This window comes from Sapajus apella, unplaced genomic scaffold (genome assembly GCF_009761245.1).
Source record: "Sapajus apella isolate SASKATOON/1434 unplaced genomic scaffold, GSC_monkey_1.0 scaffold24, whole genome shotgun sequence".
In the NCBI taxonomy this organism is placed as follows: Eukaryota; Metazoa; Chordata; class Mammalia; order Primates; family Cebidae; genus Sapajus; species Sapajus apella.
The window spans coordinates 9,826,249-9,853,116 of record NW_022436964.1 but is presented as its reverse complement, the minus strand read 5'-3'; positions in this window follow the sequence as shown (position 1 = coordinate 9,853,116).

Here is a 26,868-nt window from a genome sequence, read left to right as displayed (position 1 = left end):
AAAGCCCCCAACATCTGTGTCTGTAATAAAAAGCCTACGAAAGCAAAATAAATCATGTTTCCACTTCCATTTTTCCTGTACATTAAAGGCTGATCACTGAAAGTCATGATCTTGGTTCTGAATTGGGTTGCAGCATTTGATCTGATGGCATGAAGTGAGATCAATATCTGCCACTGTAAAAAGTCAATGGAACATAAATTAGGAAGAGAAAATTTTCTAACTCTGGCCCCAAGCAGTGACTGGTTGGGTGCAAGCCAACATTAACTTTTGGGCAATGAAAAAAAGAAAGCAGCTTTACTTAACAGCAGGATAGACTATACTAGGATTATATTTTGTGCGATTCCTACTTCTCTTTATTGATCTGAAAATAATGAATTGAAGCATGACGATTCTCTCTCCAAAGTTATTCAAGAGTTTACTAAAATGTTAGAAAGTTTCTAACTGTGGCTATAAACGTATGTGAAACCAATGCAGGCACTGGTGACTGCTGCCTGTAAGTGTTTTTATCACATAAGATGATCTTGGTCAGCCCAAGACAAGGTCTTATGTAACATCTGTAAGAATGTTTTAAAGTAATTGTCTCCTGTCTGTCCTTGTTTTTGGCCAACATGCCTTTTCCTGACATGGGCCCAAGCTTTTTAAATTTCCAAAAATGAACATATACTTTTCTTTTTGATAATAAAATTTATGCAGCTTTTTTTTTTGAGAGAAATAATTCAAGAAACCCACAAGAATAAAAGAGGAAAATAAACTTATTCCACCATCACCCAGAAGTTGTTACTGATTATATGTTAGTGTGTCTATTTTCAGTCCTTTACTCTTTCTTGTGCTGTCACACGCACGTGTTTCAAAAGTGGGAAGGTAGTACAGATGGCCTTGACTTGTGACGGTTCAACTTACAATTTGTCAAGTTTACCATGGTGTGAAAACAATATGCATATAGTAGAAATCGTACTTTCAGTTTTGCTTTTCCTGGGCTAGTGATATGCCCTGCAGTACACTCTCATGATGCCGGGTAGTGGCAGTGAACTGCAGCTCTGTCACGGCAGAATTCGATGTATTACATGAGATATTCAACACTTTATTATAAAATAGGCTTTGTGTTAGATGATTCTGCCCAACTATGGACTAACATAAGTGTTCTGAACATGTTTAAAAAATGCTAGACTATGCTATGTTGTTTGGTGGGTTAGATGTATTAAATGCATTTTTGACTTATGATATTTTCAACTTATGATGGATTTATCAGGACATAACCCCATATGAAGTCCAGAAGCACCCATATATTCAGGTAAAACATTTTTCATAAAAACTTTGTAGGTTAAGTTGTATACTTCATATTGTATTACACAAGAATGCATATTATGTCAACTCTTCCCAGTAATAGCAATACTAGATTCAATTATTTCATTAAGACAGTGAGCTCTAGATCTCCCCATTGAAATGGCAGCAGGGTTTTCTCTTTTGCCCCAGTAATCTCTGGGGTGATTTGGTTTTCCTCAAAGTTTTTATCAGATGGTTTTAGCATCAGTTTATGACATTTACCTAAGTTAATTATTACATTTGAAATTGCAAAATGGTGATTTTCTTGTTCTGTAATATTTTTACATTTAATAGGCATTCTTTTACTGAAAGGAGTTTTATCTTTTTTTCCTTTGATTTTGAGTTTCACTGTGTACTGATACAACTTTTTAAAAGAAATACATTTAAATTTTTTAAATTTTTCTGAAACGAAATCTCATTCTGTTGCCCAGGCTAAAGTGCAGTGGTGTGATTGGGCTTGCTGCACCCTCTGCCTCCGGGGTTCAAGTGATTCTCCCGTCTCAGCCTCCCGAATAACTGGAATTACAGGTTTGCGCCACCAGGTCCAGATCATTTTTCTATTTTAGTAGAGATGGGGTTTTGCCATGATGTCCAGGCTGGTTCCTGACCTTAAGCGATCTGTTTACCTTGGCTTCCCAAAATGCTGGGATTATAGGCGTAAACTACTGCGCCTGGCCTGTAAAAGTTTGATTATTTAAAACGTTGGAATCAATTGTAATTACTATTCTTTTTGATGGCCAAGTTGTTCCAAGTTTGGACACTTGAAGTTAATTCAGTAAGCTCCCTGTGTCTTTTTGTTGTGTTTCAGTTGGTCTCTGGGCAGGTTTTTTACTTTTGACACAGATGTCCCCGATTGCCTTGTACCTTTCCCTGCCATTTCTCCGAAGAGACCTAGTTTCTTTTAGCGGGAAGTAGTATTTAGACACCAAGGTCTGGATGGTTGGTTTGTTAATTGCAACCAGTTGTAATGACTGCTGAGTTCTCCCTATAAGTAGAGGTAGGCAAAATCTCCTAAATTTTATAGGATTTCCAGTTCAAATTTAATATTAAAGAGTTTTTAAAAACTTGTATTGGCATATTTTTCTTAAACACAGAAAATCTTTGTTTCTAATAAAATTAATGTAGAAGTTAGCTTTCTCCTATAGTATGTATAAAATCTCTAAAGTACAGCATTGCCACCAACAGCAGAGTGAAGTTTCCCATCTCCATAATTCTTTTTGTTCTTGGAATATTACAATAAGAATAAACAGTCGGTTTACTGTACTTGAAATAATTCTTTGTGTGGTTATTGATTTCAGACAAGCTCATTTGTTACTACCTGCTTTTCAGATGTATGGTTTGCTTTTTACTTGCGGAATTTAATTTTTTGAATAAGTAAAACTTTTACATGGTATACTGGTTATTAAATTACTGACTCAGCCTTCAGCATTCTGTCTGCTTTGCAATGCTGGGGCTGGGACTCTGCAAACCACGCATCTGTTTTTCCAGCTGGTTCCCTGCTGTGATCCTCCAAATGGAGTGCTAGAGGAAGACTGCAATGTTGGGAGATGACGAAGGAACTTGCTACTTCCTACTTCCTGTTTTTTTTTTTTTTTCTTTTTTTTTTGTGGGGCTTTTTTGTCTGCAGCTTATTCCTGTGTATATCACCCTAGCAATCAATACTTTTTTTTAATCCTGGCAATATGAATTCCTTTCTATAGAATTGGTTGAATTCAGTTTGCAGTTTTTCAAATACTTGCAGAACCAGCCTCATCATACCTCCCTCTTGTATTGGCCCTTCCTTTGAGCTTTGAGACCCCACCACCATCTGAGCGGTGACTTTTCAAAGGTCTGAGTTTCAGTTCAGCAGGGCTCCTCTAAATTTTACTAATCTCTAAAGTTTAAGAATCCCATCATCTTCTCATTATTCTCCCTTCCCTAAAGATGGTAGTTGATTCCTGAAGTTTCTACCATTCTGATGCCCTCATGCTCTTTTTTTTTTTTTTTTTAACGTTTTCAGTTCCTTAGCAACTGTAAAACTAGTTAACAATTCTTTAAATTCAATTCTTTCTGTTCAAATAACTGATGGGCTTTTATAAATTAACATAAAACTAAACCTTAAACATGGTTCATGCTTAAAAATCGTAAGAAGGTTTATTCAGAGGAATCTTTCTTCAATCTCAAGCCCTTCTATCCCAATCCCATCTATTCCCTAGAAGTAATCATTGCATTAGTCATTGTATTCTTTCTGTATTTGTTTTGGCTAAACAAGTCAAACAGACATACATTTCTCTCTCTCTCTTTCTCTCTCTCTCTCTCTCTATATATATACATATATATTATATATATATGTATATATACACACACACACACAAATACACATGTGTGTGTGTGTGTGTATCTCACATACACACTTTTTATTACAAAAGATAGAACAATATAGAGACTGTTTTATGCCTTTTTTATTCATTAAATACATCTTGAAAATAAGGATATGCACTAATTCTTAGCTAATAAATATACCAATTTTTAGAGATTGTTCTCCGTTGGTAGATACACCATGGTTTAGTTCATTAATCTCTGATCTACAGGCATTTGGATATGTTCCTGTGTCAAAGGGTAAATGCATTCATAATAAGTATTATTAACCAAGTATTCCTTTATAGAGCTGTATCATTTCCCATTAGTTGTAATCTCTGCAAGTGCTTGTTTTCCTTTAGTTTTGCCAACTGAATGTGCTGTCAGTTTTTTGGATTTTTGCCAATTTGGTAGGTAAGAAATGGCAGCTTAGTGTTAATTTGCATTTGTTTTACAGTAGTAAAGTCAGGGTCATGTTACTTTCTTTTTCTTTGAGCTGTCTCTTTATCTTGTTTTTCTATTATATTTTTGGTCCTTTTCTTGATTATCGAGTAGATTAGATACCAAGGAGCTTAGCTCTTATTTGTGATATATGTGGCAAATATTTTTTTTCAGCTTGCAATTTCTCTTGATGTTTGCTTATAGTGCAAATATTGTTACATTTTCTTATAGTAAAACTTTTAATCATTTCTTTGACTATTTTCATCTTCTGAACTAAAGTGAGAAAGCGCTCTAGTACAACCGTCATTTTAATATTGAAGAATTCTTCATGTTCTATATGGGGTTTTTTCATAGTACTATAGTATTTTATGAAATTAGTAACTTCTTAAATCTCTCAGGATGTCAATGGGGAACTTCAAAAATTCTTTTTTCCTGGCTATATGTTAATCTGGAATCAATTTTTCTTTTTATTTTTCTTTGTCATCCTCTTTCATGATGTGTATTTTTCTTGAAAATCTTGTTAGCTCTACAGTTCTCTCTTAAATATAAAACTATCTGAGAGGTTGTCAATGTCAGGACATCTCTTTGGGTCGTGTGTTCAGAGACCTGGCTGTTCCACAGTAAGAAGAGCCCCAAGTGGCTGGAGGCCATACTCCAGGTTGTTCACAACTCATCTCTAATAGCTATTCTGAGTAGGAGAAGAAATTTTTGCCTATAGGTATATACCACAGGACGTGTTTTAAGACTATAGTTTGTGAGTGGAGAGGCTTCTATAAGACTACATAGGTCTAAGTTACTTTCCTTGTTTTAAGCCTCACTTTTTCCTTTTAAAAAAAATACTTAAGTTCAAGGATATATGTGCAGGTTTGTTATATCAGTAAACTTGTGTCATAGGAGTTTGTTGTACAGGTTATTACCCAGGTATTAAGCCTAGTACCCATTTGTTCTTTTTTCTGATGCTCTCCCTCCTCTTACCCTGCACCTTGCCCCAGTGTGTAGTGTTCTTCTCGATATGTCCATGTGTTCTCATCATTTAGCTCCTACTTATAAGTGAGAACATGTGGTATTTGGTGTTCTGTTTCTGTGCTGGTTTGCTAAGGATAATGGCTTCTGGTTCCATCCATGGTCCTGCAAAGAACGTGATATCATTCTTTTTTATGGCTGTATAGTGTTCCATGGTGTATATGTACCACATTTTCTTTATCCAGCCTATCATTTAGGTTAATTCCATGTCTTCACTATTGTGAATAGTACTGCAATGAACATACATATAAATTTATCTTAACAGCGTGATTTAGATTTTTTGGGTGTATCCCTAATAATGGGATTGCTGGGCTGAATGGCATTTTTGTTAGGCCTTTGAGGAATTGTCACACTGTCTTCCACAGTGGTTGAACAAATTTATAGTCCCATCAACAATGTATAAACTTTTCTTTTCCTCTGCAACTTGGCCAGCATCTGCTATTTTTTGACTTTTTAGTAATAGCCATTCTGACTGGTATGAGATGGTATCTTATTGTGGCTTTGATTTGGATTTCTCTAATAATCAGTGATATTGAGCTATTTTTCACATGCTGTTGGTAACATATATATCTTATTTGTAAAGGGTCTGTTCATGTCCTTTGCCCACTTTTTAATGAGGTTGCTTTTTTTTATCTTGTAAATTTAAGTTTCTCATAGATGCTGGATATTAGACCTTGGTTGGATGTGTAGTTTGCCAAAATTTCTTCCCATTCTATAGGTTGTCTGCTCATGCTGTTGATAGTTTCCTTGGTTGTGCAGAAGCTCTTTAGTTTTATTAGATCCCATTTGTCAATTTTTGCCTTTGTTGCAATCGCTTTTGGCATTTTTGTCATGAATTTTTTGCCTGTGCCTGTGCCCTTAATAGTATTACCTAGGTTGTCTTCCAGGCTTTTTATAGTTTTGGGTTTTACATTTAAATCTTTAATACATCATGAGTTAATTTTTGTATACAAGGTAAGGAAGGGGTCCAATTTTAATGTTCTGTATGTGGCTAGCCGGTTATTTCAGCACCATTTATTGAATAGAAAATCCCTTACCCATTGCTTGTTTTTTTTTGTTAGATTTGTTAAAGATCATATAATTGTATATGTGTGGCCCTATTTCTGGGATCTCTATTCTAAGCCATTTGTCTATGTGTCTTTTTTGTATTAGTACCATGCTATTTTGATTACTATAGCTCTGTAATACAGTTTGAAGTTGAGTAGTGTGATGCCCCCAGCTTTGTTCTTTTTGCTCAGGACTGCCTTGGCCATTTGGGCTCTTTTCTTTAGTTCCATATGAATTATAATTTTTCTAGTTCTGTGAATAATCTCAATGGTAGTTTAATTGGAATGGCATTGAATCTACAAATTGCTTTGGGCACTATGGCCATTCTTACAGTATTGATTCTTCCTATCCTTGAACATGGAATGTTTTCCCATTTGTTTGTGTTATTTCTGATTTCTTTGAGCAGTGGTTTGTATTCTTCTTATAGAAGTCTTTCATCTCCCTTGTTAGCTATGTTCCTAGGTATTTCTCTGTGTCAGTTGTGAACGGGACTACGTTCCTGATTTGGCTCTTAGCTTGATTGTTGGTGAGTAGGAATATTGGTGATTTTTGTTCATTGATTTTTATATCCTGATCCTTTGTTGAAGTTGCTTATCAGCTTAAGATTTTGGGCTGAGACTATGAGGATTTCTAGATACAGAACCGTGTTGTCTGCAAACAGGAATAGTTTTACTTCGTTTCTTTCTATTTGGATGCCCTTTTTTTTCTTTCTCTTGCCTGATTGCCTTGGCCAGGACTTCCAAACCATGTTGAATAGAGTGATGAGAAAGGACATCCTTGTCTTGTGCTGGTTTTCAAAGGGAATGTTTCCAACTTTTGCCCATTCAGTATGATGGCTGTGGATTTGTCATAGATGACTCTTAATATTTTGATATATGTTCCTTCAATACCCAGTTTATTGAGAGATTTTAACATGAAGGCTGTTGAATTTTATCAAAAGCCTTTTTTATGTCTATTGAGATAATCATGTGGGTTTTGTCTTTAGTTTTGTTTGTTATAAATAACATATATTGATTTGTGTGCATTGAAACAACCTTGCATCCCAGGGATAAAGCCTGCTTGATTGTGGTGGATTAGCTTTTCGACATACTGCTGTATCTGGTTTTTGATGTACTGCTGGATTTTTGTTGAGGATAATGGCATTGATATTCATCAAGGGTATTGTCCTGAAGTTTTCTTTTCTTTTCTTTTTTTCTTTTTTTTTTTTTTTTTATCTCTGCCAGGTTTTGGTATCAGGATGATGCTAGCCTTATAGAAAGAATTGGGGAGGAGTCCCTCCTCCCCCGACCCCCCAGTTGTAGCATGAATGGTATCAGCTCCTCTTTGTACATCTGGTAGAATTCAGCTGTGAATATATTTGGTCCTGGGCTTTTTCTGGTTGGTAGGCTATTTATTACTGACTCAATTTCAGAGCTTGTTACTGATCCTGTTCAGAGATTCAATTTCTTCCTGGTTCAGTCTTGGCAGGATACATGTATCTAGGAATTTACCCATTTCTTCTAGATTTTCTAGTTTATGTGCGTAGAGGTGTTCATAATATTCTCTGATGGTGGTTTGTATTTCTGTGGGGTCAGTGGTAATACCCATCTTGTTATTTCTGATTGTGTTTATTTGATTCTTCTCGTGTGTGTCTGTGTGTGTGTGTGTGTGTGTGTCTGTGTGTGTGTGTCTGTGTGTGTGTGTGTGTGTGTGTCTGTGTGTGTGTGTGTGTGTGTCTGTGTGTTGATCTTCTGAATAGCTTCTCATGTCTCAATATCCTACCGTTTATTTCTGATTTTGGTTATTTCTTGTCTTCTAAATTTGTTCATCTTGGTTCTCTAGTTCTTTCAGTTGTGATATTAGGTTGTTAAGTTGAAATCTTTGTAACTTTTTTATGGTGGACATTTAGTGCTATGTATTTCACTCAATACTGCTTTTGCTGTGTCCCAGAGATTCTGGTACATTGTGTCTTTGTTCTTACTGGTTTCAAGTAACTTATTTCTGCCTTAATTTCCTTATTTGCCCATTCAATAGGAACAGGCTATTCAGTTTCTATGTAATTGCATGGTTTTGTGTAAATTTTTTATCTTGATTTCTAATTGAATTACACTGTGGTTCAACAGAAACACAGTATTGGTTTTTTTGCATTTGTTGAAGGGTGTTTTACTTCCAATTATGTGTTTGATTTTAGAGTATGTGCCATATGGCAATGAGAAGAATGTATATTCTGTTTTGAGTGGCAAGTTCCATAGATGTGTTAGGTTCATTTGATCCAGTGCTGAGTTCAGATCTTAAATATCTTTGTTAATTTTCTGTCTTCGTGATCTGTCTAATGTTGTCAGTGGGGTGTTAGTCTCACCTGATTTTTGGCTCTTGTGATTGTACTTTTTTGTGTAAAGAGAATTGTTACAATTTGTTGTTCCTACAGAGGCTATGAAAGATAGTCTTCTATTCCACATCTTCCTCTGCCTCCCTCTCAGGATCAAAATTTGAACAGGACATTAGGCCCTGTCCCTAAAATGCTCACAACCCAGTAGTGGGTAGAAGCACATATATATGGTTAGCACTCTAAAAGCTAAATAGAATGTGCTATGAGATTTCAGAGTAGAGTTAAAAAGAACTCTGAGGAACTGTTCAGGGTTTCCTGGATAGGGGGCCTGAAGGATGAGGAATTCTGCAGGGGAAACATTCTGGATAAAATAGAGTAGAACTTATGAAGTAGCATGATAAGGATTCATGGTCTCAGCACAGAACTCTAGGACCATATCAACAAATGAGGCTAGAATTGAACAATCCAGGAACAGAGTAGTAAGAGCAAATTTAGCCATACATTGACAGCATAATAAGAGTATTATGGGTACGAACTGAGGGGTGCATTAATTTGCTAGGGATGTCATAATAAAATAGACTGGGTGACTTAAGAAAAATTGATTTTCTCATAGTTACAGAGATTGAAAGTCCAAGGACAAAGTAGTTTGTAGGGTTGGTTTCTTCTGCAGCTTCTCTCCTTGGCTTATATAGATGGCCATCATTTTCCAGTGTCTTCACATGGTCTCCCCTCTGTGTGTCTGTGTCCTAATACTCCTCCCTTATAAGGACACCAATTATTGAATTACATCCCACTCGAATGACCTCATTTTAAATTAATGGCTTCTTTAAAGAGCCTGTCTCCAAATAGTCATGTGCTGCATAATGACTTTTTGGTCAGTGACCAACTACATATACAATGGTGGTGCTGTAAGATAATAATGGAGCTAAAAATTCCTATCACCCAGAGATGTCATGGACATCACAGTTCTCATAATGTAACACAATACGTTACTCACATGTTAGTGGTGGTGCTCATTTAAACAATCCTGTGCCATCAGTCATACAAGTGTAGCACATATAGTTATGTAGCATATATAAGACTTGATGATAATCATAAACTGTGTTACTAGTTTATGAATTAACTATATTTTCATTGTCATTTTACAGTGTATGCCTTCTGTTTATAAAAAACAAGTTATCTGTAAAACAGCCTCAGGTAGGTCCTTTAGAGGGTATGCCAGAAGAAGGAATTGTTATCACAGGGGATGACAACTCCATGAGTGCTATCGCCCCTAAAGACCTTCCAGTGGAACAAGATGTGGAGGTGAAAGACATTGATATCAATGACCCTGACTCAATGGAGGCTTAGGCTAATGTGTGTGTTTTTGTCTTGATTTTTAACAAAAGATTTTAAAATGTAAAAGAAATTTAAAAAATCTTAGAGAATAAGGACGTAAGGAAAGAATACTTTTGTACAGCTATAAAATGTGTTTTAAGCTAAACGTTATGACAAAAGAGTCAAAGTCAAAATCTAAAAATTTGTAAAGTGGCCAGGCATGGTGGCTCATTCCTGTAATCCCAGCACTTTGGGAGGCCGAGGCGAGCAGATCACGAGGTCAAGAGATCAAGCCCATCCTGGCCAACGTGGTGAAACCCCGTCTCTACTAAAAATACAAAAATTAGCTGGGTGTGGTGGTGTGCACCTATAGTCCCAGCTACTCAGGAGGCTGAGGCAGGAGAATTGCTTGAACCCAGGAGGCAGAGGTTGCAGTGAGCTAAGATGGCGCCACTGCACTCCAGCCTGGCAACAGAGGGAGATTTTGTCTTTAAAAAAAAAAAAAAAAAAAAAAAAAATTACAGCAAACTAGTTAATTACTGAAAGAATTTTAAATTATGTAGCCTAAGTGTACAGTGTTTATAAAGTCTACAGTAGTATAGAGTAATGTCCTAGGCCCTCACATTCACTCACACACCCAGAGCAACTTGCAGTCCTGCAAGCTCCATTCATAAGTGCCCTATGCAGGTGCACTATTTAAAAAAAAATGTTACACTGTATTTTTACTCTACCTTTTCTATGTTTAGATACACAAATACTCACTATTGTGTTACAGTTGCTTGCAGTATTCAGCAAAGTACATGCTGTGCAGATTCGTAGTCTAGGAACAATGTGTTATATACCATAGAGCCTAGGTGTGTAGTAGGGTATACCATCTAAGTTTTTGTAAGTACACTTGGTGATGTTTGCACAATGATGAAATTGCCCTAATGACACATTTCTCAAAACATGTTACTGGTAAGTGACAGTACAGTCACATTCTGAGATATATGTTAAAGTTCTAACCCTGATAAGTTAGGGGACAGGGACATAATTTAGCCCAAAATAGGGAGATAGAGTGATAATGTATATATGAATATATACAGGTTTACATGCATTTGAGATGGAGTCAAGTCCACCTGATCTCAATGACGTGAAGAGGGAATGGATCCACTGAGCAAAAGAATGGGAAAAGGAAGGACCAAAGTAGTCTGGGCAGAAAGAAAAAAAATAGAGAAGAGCTTAGAGGGAGCTATAGAAAGAAAAGATGACAGAGATTAGGAGGAAAAGTAGAACAAGGGTTCAGAAAAATAGAAAACACTGTACCTTAATATGATGAATGGATAACAGTGATCAGCAGAACAGGTCATCATGGCAAGTGAAGTTAGCATGGGTAAATAGTAGAAAAACAGTGGTCAAATGGGCTTGAAGAAGAGACACCAACTATTAAGAATTTTCCCCAAGGAAAACACCAAACATGCTCTAGAAAATTTACATGCTAAATTTAGGCAGAGGCAAGTGAGTATATTTTTTAAATGTGGGAGAAATAGGCTCATGGTGACACAAAAGTGTTATGGCAAATATTATGTCTTTACCTGTGTTCCACATTTACATAATGGAGCTGCTTTCATATGAACATTACAGAATTTGTTATCAAATAATAGTGAAATGAGATTTTTACTGTGAATCTGACAGTGTTTAGTACAAATCTTCACACTGAGACCAAAGAGATAAGATAGGGACTTTCTACAGAAGAAATTTACATGTTGCTGTTCAATGTGTATCTTTAGATATTTGTTACTTTAACATCAAGAAAAATCTTTTATTTCTCCATTCTTCATCTGTGCGGACACTCATTCCTGTCTGGAAACCTCAGCAGTTGCAATGAAAAAGGCTTATTGTTATAGGAGTTGAGTTGCAAAGTGAAGACTTAACTTACTTGTATGTGAAATATTCAGGCCTGGAAATTTACTGGATAGCTTGAAAATTTATAGGTTCAGAGTTTACACTGAAAACATTAACAAGTCTGAAAATTTGCTGTTTTACCTAATTCTGCCCATTTTTGATGGAAGCCCAAGATGTCAAATGCACCATGGAGGATTAAAAGAACTGTACCCGGTGGCTCACGCCTGTAATCCCAGCACTTTGGGAGGCCGAGGCGGGTGGATCATGAGGTCAAGAGATCGAGACCATCCTGGTCAACATGGTGAAACCCCGTCTCTACTAAAAATACAAAACATTAGCTGGGCATGGTGGTGCGTGCCTGTAATCCCAGCTACTCAGGAGGCTGAGGCAGGAGAATTGCTTGAACCCAGGAGGCGGAGGTTGCGGTGAGCCGAGATTGCGCCATTGCACTCCAGCCTGGGTAACAAGAGCGAAACTCCGTCTAAAAAAAAAAGAACTGTACCATGTGGATGTTTAAGAAGTTTATGACTTAGTGGTACACTAGATGAGTGGTATACTCTCCCGCACTGAAAGTCAGAAGAACTTATGCTAATGCCAATCATTGCATTGTAGCTTCAAAAGTCATTACTTATTTATTTTGAGACAGACTCTTGGTCTGTCATCAGGCCAGAGATCAGTGACACGATCTCGGCTCACTGCAACCTCTGCCTCCTGGGTTCAAGTAATTCTCCTGTCTCAGCCTCCCAAGTAGCTGGGACTATAGGTGTGTGCCACGACACCTAGCTAATTTTTTGATTTTTAGTAGAGACAGGGTTTCACCATGTTGGCTAGGATGGTCTCAATCTCTTGACCTCATGATCTGCCATCTCAGCCTCCCAAAGGGCTGAGATTACAGGCGTGAACCACCATGCCCGCCTAAGAGTCATTATTTCTTACAACTGATTTCCTCTCTTCTATCCTTTTTATTTTGAAAAACTTAGAAAAATACAGCAAAGGTTCATATAAACTATATTCACCAATAGATAACATTTATCATATTTGTTCCATTTCTCTCTATCATTATTTATATGTATTTATGTGTGTTTACCATTTTTTTCTGAATTATTTCAAAAATGTTGCAGATACGATAGGACATGCTTAAATATGCTGACATGTATCATCTAGAAACAAGACCATCTCCTATATGACATACTTTATCTGTCATACTTTAAAAGTCATAACTACATACTTTATCTATCAAGATACTTACATTGACATAGAAATATTATTTACGGTAACATCTCCCATATTGCCCCAACTGCATCCGTGTTGCTGCAAAGGACATGATTTTGTACTTTTTCTTTTTTTTGAGACGGAGTTTCGCTCTTGTTACCCAGGCTGGAGTGCAATGGTGCGATCTCGGCTCACCGCAACTTCCGCCTCCTGGGTTCAGGCAATTCTCCTGCCTCAGCCTCCTGAGTAGCTGGTATTACAGGCATGTACCACCATGCCCAGCTGATTTTTTTTGTATTTTTTTTTTTTTTTTAAGTAGAGACGGGGTTTCACTGTGTTGACCAGGATGGTCTTGATTTCTTGACCTCGTGATCCACCCGCCTCAGCCTCCCAAAGTGCTGGGATTACAGGTGTGAGCCACCGCGCCCGGCCTATACTTTTTCTTATGGCTGTATTTTAAAGTGTATAGCTGCCACATTTTCTTCATTCAATCTACTACCATTGATTGGCACCTGGGTCAATTCTATGTCTTTTATTCTATTGTGAATAGCATAGTGATGAACATAGGACTGCATGTGTCTTGGCAGAATGATTTATTTTCCTTTGGGTATACACCCAGTAATGGAATTGCTGTATTGAATGATAGCTCTGTTTGAAGTTCTTTGAGAAATCTCCAGACTGCTTTCCACAGTAGCTGGAATAATTTACATTCCTACCAACAGTGTATAAGAATTTCCTTTTCTCTGAAGCCTTATTACAATCTGTTGTCTTACAATTTTTTGATAATAGCTATTCTGACTGGTATGAGATGGTATCTCACTGTGGTTTTAATTTGTATTTCCTGGATGATTAGTGATGCTGGGCACTTTTTAAATGTTTGCTAGTCACTTCTATGTCATCTTTTGATAAGTGTCTGTTCATGTACTTTGCCCACTTTTAAATGAGGTTATTTTTTTCTTGATTTAAGTTTCCTATGTATTCTAGATATTAGGCCTTTGACAGATGGGTAGTTTGTGAATATTTTCTCCCATTCTGTAGGTTGTCTCTTTACTCTGTTGATAGTTTCCTTTGCTGTGCAGATGCTCTTTAGTTTAACTAGGTCTCACTTACCTATTTTTGTTTTTGTTGTAATTGCTTTTGGGGATTTAGTCAAAAATTTTTTCCAAGGCTGGTGTCAAAAAGAGTATTTCCTATCTTGTCTTCTAGGATTTTTGCAGTTTGAGGTCTTACATTAAAATCTTTGGTCCATTTTGAGCTAATTTTTTGCATGTGGTAAAAGTTAGCCGGTCCAGCTTCAATCTCCTGCATATGGCAAGTCAGTTATCCCAGCACCATGAATTAAATAGAGAGTACTTTCCCCTGGCTTGTTTTTGTGAGCATTGTTTAAGATCAGATGGTTTTAGGTGTTTGGCTTTATTTGAGTTTCCTATTCTGTTCTATTAATCTATGTGTCTGTTTTTGTACCAGTATCATGCTGTTTCGGTTACTGTAGTTTTATAGGGTAGTTTGAAGTCAAGTAGTGTGATACCTCTGGCTTTTTGCTTGGGATTCCTTGGCTATTTGGGATTTTTTGAAAAATTTCTATATGAATTTTAGAATAGTTTTTTTCCCCCCACTTCTGTGAAGGGATGATCATGGCAGTTTCACAGAAATGGCACTAAATCTATAGATTGCTTTGGGTAGTATAGACATTTTTTATGACATTGATTCTTCCAATCTATGATCACAGAATGTTTTTCTATTTGTCTCATCTCTGATTTCTTTCTGCGGTGTTTTACAGTTACTGTAGGGATATTTCACCATGCTAGTTAGCTGTACCATTGGATATTTCATTTTCTTTGTGGCTATTGTAAGTGGGACTTGTGTTCTTGATTCCACTCTCAACCTGGATGTTGTTGATGTATGGGAATGCTATTGATTTTTGTATCCTGAAACTTTACTACAGTCATTTATCAATTCTAGGAGCCTTTTGGCAGACTCCTTAGAATTTTCTAGGTGTAGGAGTATATTATAAGAGAAGAGAGATAGTTTGACTTCCTCTCTTCCTATATAGATGCCTTTTCTTTCTCTTGTCTGATTGTTCTGGCTATGTATACACCCAGTAATGAAATAGTATACACCCAGTAATGGAATATTATATGCCCAGTAATGGAATAGTATACACCAAGTATACTTTTCCAATACTATATTGAATAGGAGTGGTGAGAGTGGGCATGTTTGTTTTGTTCCAGTTCTCAAGGAAAGTGGTTTGAGATTTTACCCATTCAGTATAATGTTGGCTGTGGCTTTTCATAGATGGATTTTATTACCTTGAGGTATGTTCCTTCAATGCCTAGTTGGCTGAGAGTTTTTATTATGAAGGGATGTTGGATTTTATCAAAAGCTTTTTGTCTGTTGGATGATCACAGGGTTTTTGCTTTCAATTCTGTTTGTGGTGAATCACATTCATTAATCTACACATATTGAACCAGGCTTGCATTCCTGGAATAAAGCCTACTTAATCATGGTGTATTAACTCTTTAATTTGCTTCTGGATTCAGTTTGCTAATGTTTTGTTGAGGATTTTTACATCTGTGTTCATCAGGAATATTAGCCTGAAGTTTTGTGTGTGTGTGTGTGTGTGTGTGTGTGTGTGTGTGTGTGTGTGTCTGCCAGATTTTGGCATCAGGCTGATGATGCTGGCTTTATAAGATGACTTAGGGAGGAATCCCTCTTCCTTGATTTTTTTTTTTTTCCCCCTTGGGAATAGTTTCTGTAGTATTGGTACCACTTATTTTGAGATGGAGTCTCACTCTATCACTCAGGCTGGCATGCAGTGGTGTGGTCTCGGCTCACTGCTGCCTCCACTTCCTGGGTTCAAGTGATTCTCCTGCCTCAGCCTCCTGAGTAGCTGGGAATACAGGCACCTGGCACCTCATCCAGATAATTTTTTTGGGTATTCTTAGTAGAGATGGTATTTCACCATTTTGGCCAGGCTGCTCTTGAACATCTGACCTCAAGCAATCCATCCGCCTTAGCTTCCCAAAGTGCTAGGATTACAGGCATGAGCTGCTGTGCCCTGCTGGTATCAGTTATTTGTATGCTTCGTAGAGTTCAGCTGAGAATTCATCTGGTCCAGGGCTTTTTTGGGTTGGTAGGTTCTTTATTACTGATTAAATTTTAAGTTGATGCCTATTCAGGGTTTCAATCTCTTCCTGATTAAATCATGGGATATTGTGTGCTTGCAGAAATTGATCTATTTCCTCTAGATTTTCATATTTTCCCTTCAACTTTTAAGTTCTGGGGTACCTGTGCAGGATGAGGAAGTGTGTTACATAGATAAATGGGTGTCATGTTGGTTTGCTGCACATATCAACTCATCACCTAGGTATTAAGGCTAGCATCCATTAGCTATTTTTCCTGATGCTCTCCCTCCCTCCCGACTGCCCATGACAGGCCATAGAGTGTGTTGTTCCCCTTCATGTGTCCATGTGTTCTCATTGTTCAGCTCCTACTTAAAAGGGAAGACACATGTGCTTGGTGTTCTGTTCCTGATACTTTGCTGTGGATAATAGCTTCTAGCTCCATCCATATACCTGCAAAGCATAAGATCTTATTCCTGTTATGGCTGCATAGTATTCCATGGTGTATATGTACCATATTTTCTTTATCCATTCTATCATTGATGGGCATTTGGGTTGATTTTATGTCTTTGCTATTGTGAGTAGTGCTGCAGTGAACATATGCATGCATATATCTTTGCAACAGAATGATTTACATTCCTTTGGGTATATACCCTGTAATGGGATTGCTAGGTCAAATGGTATTTGTTTCTAGATCTTTAAGGAATCGCCACCCTGTCTTCTACAATGGTTGAACTTATTTGCACTCCCTTGAACAGTGTAAAAGTGTTCCTTTTTCCCCACAGCCTTTCCAGCATCTGTTCTTTCTTTTTAATAATTGCCATTCTGACTGGTGTGAGATGGTATCTCATTGTGGTTTTGGTTTGCATTTCTCTAATGATCAGTGATGTTGAGCTTCTTTTCATAGGCTTAATGGCTGCATGATTGTCATCTTTTAAGAAGTGTCTGTTCATGTTATGCACCACTTTTTACTGTTTTTTTTCTTGTAAATTTAAGTTCCTTGTAGACTCCAGATATTAGATCTTTGTAAGATGGATAGATTGGCAAAATTTTCTCCCATTCAATAGGTTGTCTGATAACTCCAAGAGATTTTTGATGTGCAGCAACTCTTTAGACTCCATTTGTCAATTTTTGATTTTCGTTGCAATTGCTTTTGGCATTTTCATCATGAAACCTTTGCCCATGCCATGCTCTGAATGATATTGTCTAAATTTTCTTCTAGGCTTTTTATAGTTTTGCATTTTACATTTAAATCTTAATCCATCTTGAGTTAATTTTTGTACATGCTGTAAAGAAGAGCTCTAGCTTCAATGTTGTGTATGTGGCTAGCCAGTTCTCCCAGCACCATTTATTAAATAGGGAATCCTTTCCCAATTGCTTTTTTTTTTTTTTTCTTTCTTCCCCCCCCCCCCGCCCCGGTCAGGTTTGTTGAAGATCAGATGGTTGTAGGTGTGCAGCCTCATTTCTGAGTTCTCTATTCTGATCCATTGGTCTATGTGTCTGTTTTTCTACCAATACCATGCTATTCTGGTTATTGTAGCCTTGTAGCATAGTTTGAAGTCGGGTGTCATGATGTCTCCAGCTTTGTTTTTTTTGTTGTCTCGACTATTCAGGCTCTCTTTTGGTTCCATACGAATTTTAAGATAGTTTTTTCCAATTGTGTGAAGAATGTCAAGGGATGTTTAATGGGAATAGCATTGAATCTATAAATAACTTTGGGCAGTATGGCCATTTTCATGATATTGATTCTTTCTCTCCATGAGCATGGAACTTTTTTCCATTTGTTTGTGTCATCTTCGAGTTTTTTAAGCATTGGTTTGTAGTTTTCCTTGAAGAGGTTCTTCACTTCCCTTGTTAGCTGCATTTCTAGGTATTTTGTTTTCTTTGTAGAAATTGTGAATGGGAGTTATTCATGACTTGGCACAGGGCTTAACTGTTGTTGTATAGAAATGCTAACAATTTTTGCCATTGGTTTTTGTATCCTGAGACTTTGCTGAAGTTTCTTAGCAGCTTAAGAAGTTTTTGGGCTGAGAAGATGGGATTTTGTAGAGATAGGATTATGTCATCTGGAAACAAAGATAATTGACTTCCTCTCTTCCTATTTGAATATGCTTTATCCTGGCTAGGACTTCCAATACTATGTTAAATGGAGTGATGAGAGGGCATACTTGTCTTGTGCCAATTCTCAGAGGGAATGCATCCAACTTTGCTTATTCGGTATGATATTGGCTGTAGGTTTGTCTTATATGGCTTTTACTATTTCTTTTTTTATTTTTTTATTTTTTTTATTTTTTTTTATTTTTTATTTTTCCCATTTATTTATTTTATTGCATTTTAGGTTTTGGGGTACATGTGAAGAACATGCAGAATTGTTGCATAGGAACACACATGGCAGTGTGATTTGCTGCCTTCCTCCCCATCACCTACATCTGGCATTTCTCCCCTTGCTATCTCTCCCCAGCTTCCCACCCCCAACCCTCCCTCCCCTATTTCCCCCCAACTGACCCCAGTGTGTAGTGCTCCCCTCCCTGTGTCCATGTGTTCTCATTGTTCAACACCCCCCTATGAGTGAGAACATGCGGTGTTTGATCTTCTGCTCTTCTGTCAGTTTGCTGAGAATGATGGTTTCCAGGTTCATCCATGTCCCTACAAAGGACCCAAACTCATCGTTTTTGATGGCTGCATAATATTCCATGGTGTATATGTGCCACATTTTCCCTATCCAGTCTATCATCGATGGGCATTTGGGTTGGTTCCAGGTCTTTGCTATTGTAAACAGTGCTGCAATGAACATTCGTGTGCACGTGTCCTTATAATAGAACGATTTGTAATCCTTTGGATATATACCCAGTAATGGGATTGCTGGGTCAAATGGAATTTCTATTTCTATGTCCTTGAGGAATCTCCACACTGTCTTCCACAATGGTTGAACTAATTTACACTCCCACCAACAGTGTAAAAGTGTCCCTATTTCTCCACATCCTCTCCAGCATCTGTTGTCTCCAGATTTTTTAATGATCGCCATTCTTACTGGCGTGAGATGGTATCTCAATGTAGTTTTGATTTGCATTTCTCTGATGACCAGTGATGAGGAGCATTTTTTCATATGTTTGTTGGCCTCACGTATGTCTTCTTTTGTAAAGTGTCTGTTCATATCCTTTGCCCACTTTTGAATGGGCTTGTTAGTTTTTTTCTTGTAAATCTGTTTTAGTTCTTTGTAAATTTTGGATATCAGCCCTTTGTCAGATGGGTAAACTGCAAAAATTTTTTCCCAATCTGTTGGTTGCCGATTCACTCTAAGGATTGTTTCTTTTGCTGTGCAGAAGCTGTGGAGTTTGATTAGGTCCCATTTGTCTATTGTGGCTTTTGTGGTCAATGCTTTTGGTGTTTTGGTCATGAAGTCCTTGCCTACACCTACGTCCTGAATGGTTTTACCTAGATTTTCTTCTAGGGTTTTTATGGTGTTAGGTCTTATGTTTAAGTCTTTAATCCATCTGGAGTTAATTTTAGTGTAAGGTGTCAGGAAGGGGTCCAGTTTCTGCTTTCTGCACATGGCTAGCCAGCTTTCCCAACACCATTTATTGAACAGGGAATCCTTTCCCCATTGCTTGTTTTTGACTGGTTTGTCAAAGATCAGATGGTTGTAGATATGTTGTGTTGCCTCCGAGACCTCTGTTCTGTTCCATTGGTCTATATCTCTGTTTTGGTACCAGTACCATGCTGTTTTGATTACTGTAGCCTTGTGGTATAGTTTGAAGTCTGGTAGTGTGATGCCCCCCGCTTTGTTCTTTTTGCTTAGAATTGACTTGGCTCTGTGGGCTCTCTTTTGGTTCCATATGAAGTTTAAGGTGGTTTTTTTCCAGTTCTGCAAAGAAGGTCATTGGTAGCTTGATGGGGATAGCATTGAATCTGTAAATTACTTTGGGCAGTATGGCCATTTTCACGATATTGATTCTTCCTAACCATGAACATGGAATGTTTCTCCATCTGTTTGTGTCCTCTCTTATTTTGTTGAGCAGTGGCTTGTAGTTCTCCTTGAAGAGGTCCTTTACGTTCCTTGTTAGTTGTATTCCTAGGTATTTTATTCTCTTTGTGGCAATTGTGAATGGAAGTTTGTTCTTGATTTGGCTCTCTTTAAGTCTGTTATTGGTGTATAGGAATGCATGTGATTTTTGCACATTGATTTTGTATCCTGAGACTTTGCTGAACTTGCTTATCAGTTTCAGGAGGTTTGGGGCTGAGACGATGGGGTCTTCTAGATATACAATCATGTCGTCTGCAAATAGACAATTTGACTTCCTCCTTTCCTATTCGAATACCCTTTATTTCATTTTCTTGCCTGATTGCTCTGGCTAGAACTTCTAATACTATATTGAATAGCAGTGGTGAGAGCGGGCATCCTTGCCTGGTGCCACATTTCAAGGGAAATGCTTCCAGTTTTTGCCCATTCAGTATGATATTGGCTGTTGGTTTGTCATAAATAGCTTTTATTATTTTGAGATACGTTCCATTGATACCTAGCTTATTGAGGGTTTTTAGCATAAAGGGCCGTTGAATTTTGTCAAAGGCCTTCTCTGCATCAATTGAGATAATCATGTGGTTTTTATCTTTGGTTCTGTTTATGTGGTGAATTACGTTTATAGACTTGCGTATGTTGAACCAGCCTTGCATCTCCGGGATGAAGCCTACTTGATCATGGTGGATAAGCTTTTAGATGTGCTGTTGCAATCGTCTTGTCAGTATTTTATTGAAGATTTTTGCATCTATGTTCATCATGGATATTGGCCTGAAGTTTTCTTTTCTTGTTGAGTCTCTGCCTGGTTTTGGAATCAGGATGATGTTAGTGTCATAAAATGATTTGGGAAGAATTCCCTCTTTTTGTATTGTTTGGAATAGTTTCAGAAGAAATGGTACCAGCTCCTCTTTGTATGTCTGGTAGAATTCAGCTGTGAACCCATCTGGACCTGGGCTTTTTTTGGGTGGTAAGCTCTTAATTGCTGCCTCAACTTCAGACCTTGTTATGGGTCTGTTTAGGGTTTCGGCTTCTTCCTGGTTTAGGCTTGGCAGGAGGCAAGTGTCCAGGAATTTATCCATTTCTTCCAAGTTTATTAGTTTGTGTGCGTAGAGTTGTTTGTAATAATCTCTGATGATGGTTTGAATTTCTGTGGAATCTGTGGTGATATCCCCTTGATCGTTTTTTATTGCATCAATTTGGTTATTCTTTTTTTTTTTTATTAATCTGGCTAGTGGTCTGTCTATTTTGTTGATCTTTTCAAAAAACCAGCTCCTGGATTTATTGATTTTTTTTTTTTTTGAAGGGTTTTTTGTGTCTCTATCTCCTTCAGTTCTGCTCTGATCTTAGCTATTTCTTGTCTTCTTCTAGACTTTGAGTTTTTTTTGATCTTGCTCCTCTAGCTCTTTCAGTTTTGACGATAGGGTGTCAATTTTTGATCTCTCCTTGCTTCTCTTGTGGGCACTTATGGCTATATATTTTCCTCTAGAGACTGCTTTAAATGTGTCCCAGAGATTCTGGTGTGTTGTGTCTTCATTCTCGTTGGTTTCGAAGAACATCTTTATTTCTGCCTTTATTTCATTGTTTATCCAGTCAACATTCAAGAGCAAGTTGTACAGTTTCCATGAAGTTGTGCGGTTCTGACTTAGTTTTTGAATTCTGAGTTCTAACTTAATTGCACTGTGGTCTGAGAGACTGTTTGTTACGATTTCTGTTCTTTTGCATTTGCTGAGGAGTGATTTACTCCCAATTATGTGGTCAATTTTAGAGTAGGTGTGATGTGGTGCTGAGAAGAATGTATATTCTGTGGATTTGGGGTGGAGAGTTCTGTAAATGTCTATTAGGTTTGCTTGGTCCAGGTCTGAGTTCAAGTCCTGGATATCCTTGTTAATTTTCTGTCTGGTTGATCTGTCTAATGTTGACAATGGGGTGTTAAAGTCTCCCACTATTATTGTGTGGGAGTCTAAGTCTCTTTGTAGGTCATTAAGAACTTGCCTTATGTATCTGGGTGCTCCTGTATTGGGTGCGTATATATTTAGGATCGTTAGCTTTTCTTGTTGCATTGATCCTTTTACCATTATGTAATGTCCCTCTTTGTCTCTTATGATCTTTGTTGCTTTAAAGTCTAATTTATCAGAGATGAGAATTGCAACTCCTGCTTTTTTTTGCTCTCCATTTGCTTGGTAAATCTTCCTCCATCCCTTTATTTTGAGCCTTTGTGTATCCTTGCATGTGAGATGGGTTTCCTGGATACAGCACAAAGATGGGTTTTGTCTTTTTATCCAATTTGCCAGTCTGTGTCTTTTGATTGGGGCATTTAGTCCATTTACATTTAGGGTTAATATTGTTATGTGTGAATTTGATACTGCCATTTTGGTGCTAGCTGACTGTTTTGCCCTTTAGTTGAGCTGGTACTTGTTGTTCCTTTATATGTGTAGAGCCTCTTTCAGGAGCTCTTGTAGAGCTGGCCTGGTGGTGACGAAGTCTCTGAGTACTTGCATGTTTCCAAAGGATTTTATTTTTCCTTCACTTATGAAGCTTAGTTTGGCTGGATAGGAGATTCTGGGTTGAAAGTTCTTTTCTTTAAGGATGTTGAATATTGGCCCCCATTCTCTTCTGGCTTGTAGGGTTTCTGCTGAGAGATCTGCTGTGAGTCTGATGGGCTTCCCTTTATGGGTAACCCGACCTTTCTCTCTGGCTGCCCTGGCTTTTACTATTTCAAGGTATGTTCCTTTAACACCTAGTTAATTGAGAATTTTAACATGAGGGATATTGAATTTTATCAAAGGCCTTTTCTGCAGCTATTGGGATAATCATGTGGATTTTGGCTTTTGTTCTGTTTATGATGAATTACATTTATTGATTTGCATATGTTGAACCAACCTTGCATCCTGGGGATGAAGCAACCTTGATTGTGGTAGATAAGCTTTTTAATGTGCTGCTGGATTTGATTTTGATTTGCCAGTTTTTTATTGAGGATTTTTGCATTACTGTTCATCAGGGATATTGACCTAAAGTTTTTGTTTCATGTTGTATCTCTGCCAGGTTTTGGTATCAGGATGATGCTGACCGCATAGAATGAGTTAGAGAGGAGTCCCTCCTTTTCCATGGTTTGGAATAGTTTTAATAGAAATGGTACCAGCTCTTTGTACCTCTAGTAGAATTCAGCTGTAAATCTGTGCGGTACTGGGCTTTTTTGGTTGGTAGGCTCTTTATTACTGCCTCAATTTCAGAACTTGTCATTGGTCTATTCAGGGATTCAATTTATTCCTGGTTCAGTCTTGGTGGGATGTATGTCTCCAGGACTATATTTATTTCTTCTAAATTTTCTAGTTTATTTGCATAGAGCTATTTATAGTATTCTCTGATGGTTGTTTGTATTTCTGTGGGGTTACTGGTTATATCTTATCACTTCTGTTTGTGTCTATTTTATTCTCTTTTCTTGGTTAGTCTATCTAGTGGTCTGCTTTATTAAAAAATGGCTCCTAGATTCATTGATTTTTAATTCTTATTTTTAATCTTTTCTGTGTGTGTCTTCTTCAATTCCACTCTTACCTTGATTATTTCTTGCCTTCTACCTTTAGGGTTTGTTTGCTCTTGGTTCTCTAGTTCTTTTAGTTGTGATGTTAGGTTGTTGATTTGAGATATTCCTAGTTTTTTGATGTAGGCATTAAATTTCCCTCTTAACACTGCTTTAACTGTGTCCCGGGGTTCTGGTTCTCATTAGTTGCAAAGAACTTCTTGATTCTGCCTTAATTTCATTATTTACCTAGGAGTCATTGAGGACCATGTTGTTCAATTTTCATGCAGTTGGGTGGTTTTGAGTCAGTTTATTAATCTTCAACTCTAATTTTATTGTGCTGTGGGCTGAGAGGCTGTTATAATTTCAGGTTTTTTTTTTTTTTCATTTGCTGAGGAGTGTTTTACTTCTGATTATTTGCCATGTGAAGAAGAGAAGAATGTATATTTTTTTGGGGTATAGAGTTCTGTAGATAGCCATCAGTTCTGCTTGATCCAGAGATAAGTTCAGGTCCTGAATATCTTAATTTTTTTGTCCTGATGATATGTCTAATATTGTCAGTGGGGTGTTAAAGTCTCTCACTATTCTGTGGGAGTCCAAGTCTCTTCGTAGGTATCTAAGAACTTGCTTTATGAATTTGGGTGCTCCTGTATTGGGTGCATATATATTTAGGATAGTTAGCTCTTGTCGAATTGAACTCTTTACCATTATGTAATGCCCTTCTTTATCTTTTCTTGATCATTGTGGGTTTATAGTCTGTTTTGTTGGAAACTAGGATGGCAACCCCTGCTTTTTTTTTTTTTTTTTTGGTTTTCTATTTGCTTGTTAAAAATTCCTCCATTCCTTTATTTTGAACCTATGTGTGTTTTTGTACATGAGATGGGTCTTTGGAAGAGAGAGTACTGATAGATCTTGGTTCTTTATCCAGCTTGCCCTTCTGTGTCTTTTAATTGGAAAATTAGCTCATTACGTTTAAGATTAATATTGTAATGTGTGAATTTGATTCTGTCATCATGATGCTAGTTGTTTATTATGCAGACTTGTTCATGTGGTTACTTCAAAGTATCACTGGTCTGTCAGTGTGTTTTTTTTAGTGGCTGGTAATGGTTTTTCCTTTCCATGCTGAGTGTTTCCTTCAGGAGCTCTTGCAAGACAGGCCTGACGTTGATAAATTCTTTTAGCACTGGCTTGTCTTTAAACAACCTCATTTCTCCTTTGCTTATGAAGCTTAGTTTGGCCTGATATGAAATTCTGGGTTGAAAATTTTTAAGAATGTGAAATATTGGCCACCAATTTCTTCTGGCTTATAAAGTTTCTGCTGAGAGATCTGCTGTTAATCTGATGGGTTTCCCTTTGTAGGTGACCTGGTGTTTCTCTCTGACTGCCCTTAACATTTTTTTTCTTTCATTTAGACCTTGGAGAATCTGACTGTATGTCTTGGGGTTGATTTTTCTCATTGAGTATCTTACTGGGGTTCTCTAGATTTACTGAGTTTGAATGTTGGCTTGTCTTGCTAGGTTGGGGAAGTTGTCTTGGATGATACTCTGAAGTATGTTTTTCAACTTGGTTCCATTCTCCCCATCTTTTTCAGTTACCCCAATCAGTTGTAGGTTTAGTCTATTTACATAATCCTATATTTCTCTGAAGTTTGTAAAATTTTCATTCTTTTTCTATTCTTTTCTTTCTGTCTTATTTCACAAAGATAGTTTTTAAGCCCTGAGATTCTTTCTTCCAGTTGGTGTATTCTCCTATTGATACTTGTGATTGCATTGTGAAGTTCTTGTGTTTTTTAGCTCCATCAGATCAGTTATGTTCCTTTCTAAACTGGCTATTCTGATTATCAGCTCCTGTATTGTTTTATGATTCTTAGCTTCTTTGCCTTGGGTGTTAGAACATGCTCCTGTAGCTCAGTGAAGTTTATTACCCACCTTCTGAAGCCTACTTCAGTCGCTTCAGCCATCTGAGCCTCAGCCTAGTTCTGTGTCCTTGCTGGAGGTGTTGTGGGCATTTGGAGGAGAAGAGGCACTCTGGCTTTTTGAGTTTTCAGCAATTTTGCATTCCTCCTTTCTTCATCTTTATGGGCTTATCTATAATTGATCTTTGAGGTTGCTGACCTTTGAATGTGGTTTTTGTGGGGTTTCTTTTGTTGATGTTGTTGCTTTCTTTTTTTTTTTTTTTTTTTTTAACAGTTAGGCCACTCTTCTGCAGGGCTGCTATGGTTTTCTGGGGTTCTGCTCCATACCCTATTCACCCTGGTCTCCCCTGCATCTGGTGGTATTAACAGTGAAGGCTGAGAAACAGCAAAGATGTTAGCCTGGTCCTTACTCGTGGAGCTCTGTCCTAGGAAGGCACTGACCCGATGCCAACACAAATGCTCCTGTAGAAGGTGTCTGGACACCCCTGTTGGGAGGTTTCACCCAGTCAGGAGGAATGGGATCAGGATCAGGGACCCGCTTAAAGAAGCAGTCTGGCTGCCCCTTGATAGAGCAGGTACACTGTGCTTGAGGAACTACCCACTCCCCACCCTCATCCACACTGCCTGGCCTCTCCTGAGCCAGCAGGCTGAAAAGACTAAGTTGGCTGAAACATAGAAAGGGTGGCTGCCCCTCCCTCCAGGGCTCCATCCCAGGGAGAGATCAGAGATCTGTCCATATAACCCTGCCTGGAATTGCTGAAATTCCTGCAGGGAGGCCCTTCCCAGTGAGGAGGGATGGATTGGAGTTCCACTTAAATAATCAGTTTGGCTACAAACTATCATAGCAGCTATGCTGTGTGTTGTGAGAAACTCTACCTGGTCTGGACCACCTGGACTCCTTGGAGCCAACAGGCTAGAATGGCCAGCTTTTCCCCTGGGAACTCGGTCTATCTCAGGCAGTCTCTAGCCTGCTGCCACTGGCTGGCTGGAATTCCAAGCCAGTGGGTCTTAACTTGTGAAGTGCTGTAGGAGTTGGGCCCACAGAATGATGCTACTTCGCTCCCTGGATTCTGTGTCTGAGCTCAGATCTATCTGAGCATTCCCCTAGAATGCTTGAATGGATCTCCCACTTGGCCGGAATTCCCAGGGCTTGGATATGTAAAACTCTTGGGAACCTGTCCTGAGTTTCCACTTTGCTGAGACTCTGCACAAATCTGTGCTTCAGACCCAAGGCCCTGGTGGCATGGGCTCACAAGGGGATCCTCCTGATCCACAGGTTGCAAAGATCCATGGAAAAAGCATGGTTTCCTTGTCAGGGTCACACATTGTTCACCACCTCCCTTGGCTGGGGGTGGGGCTCCCTTGGCTCTGTGCTGCTTTTCTTTGTTCTCTGGGTTGAGCCATCCA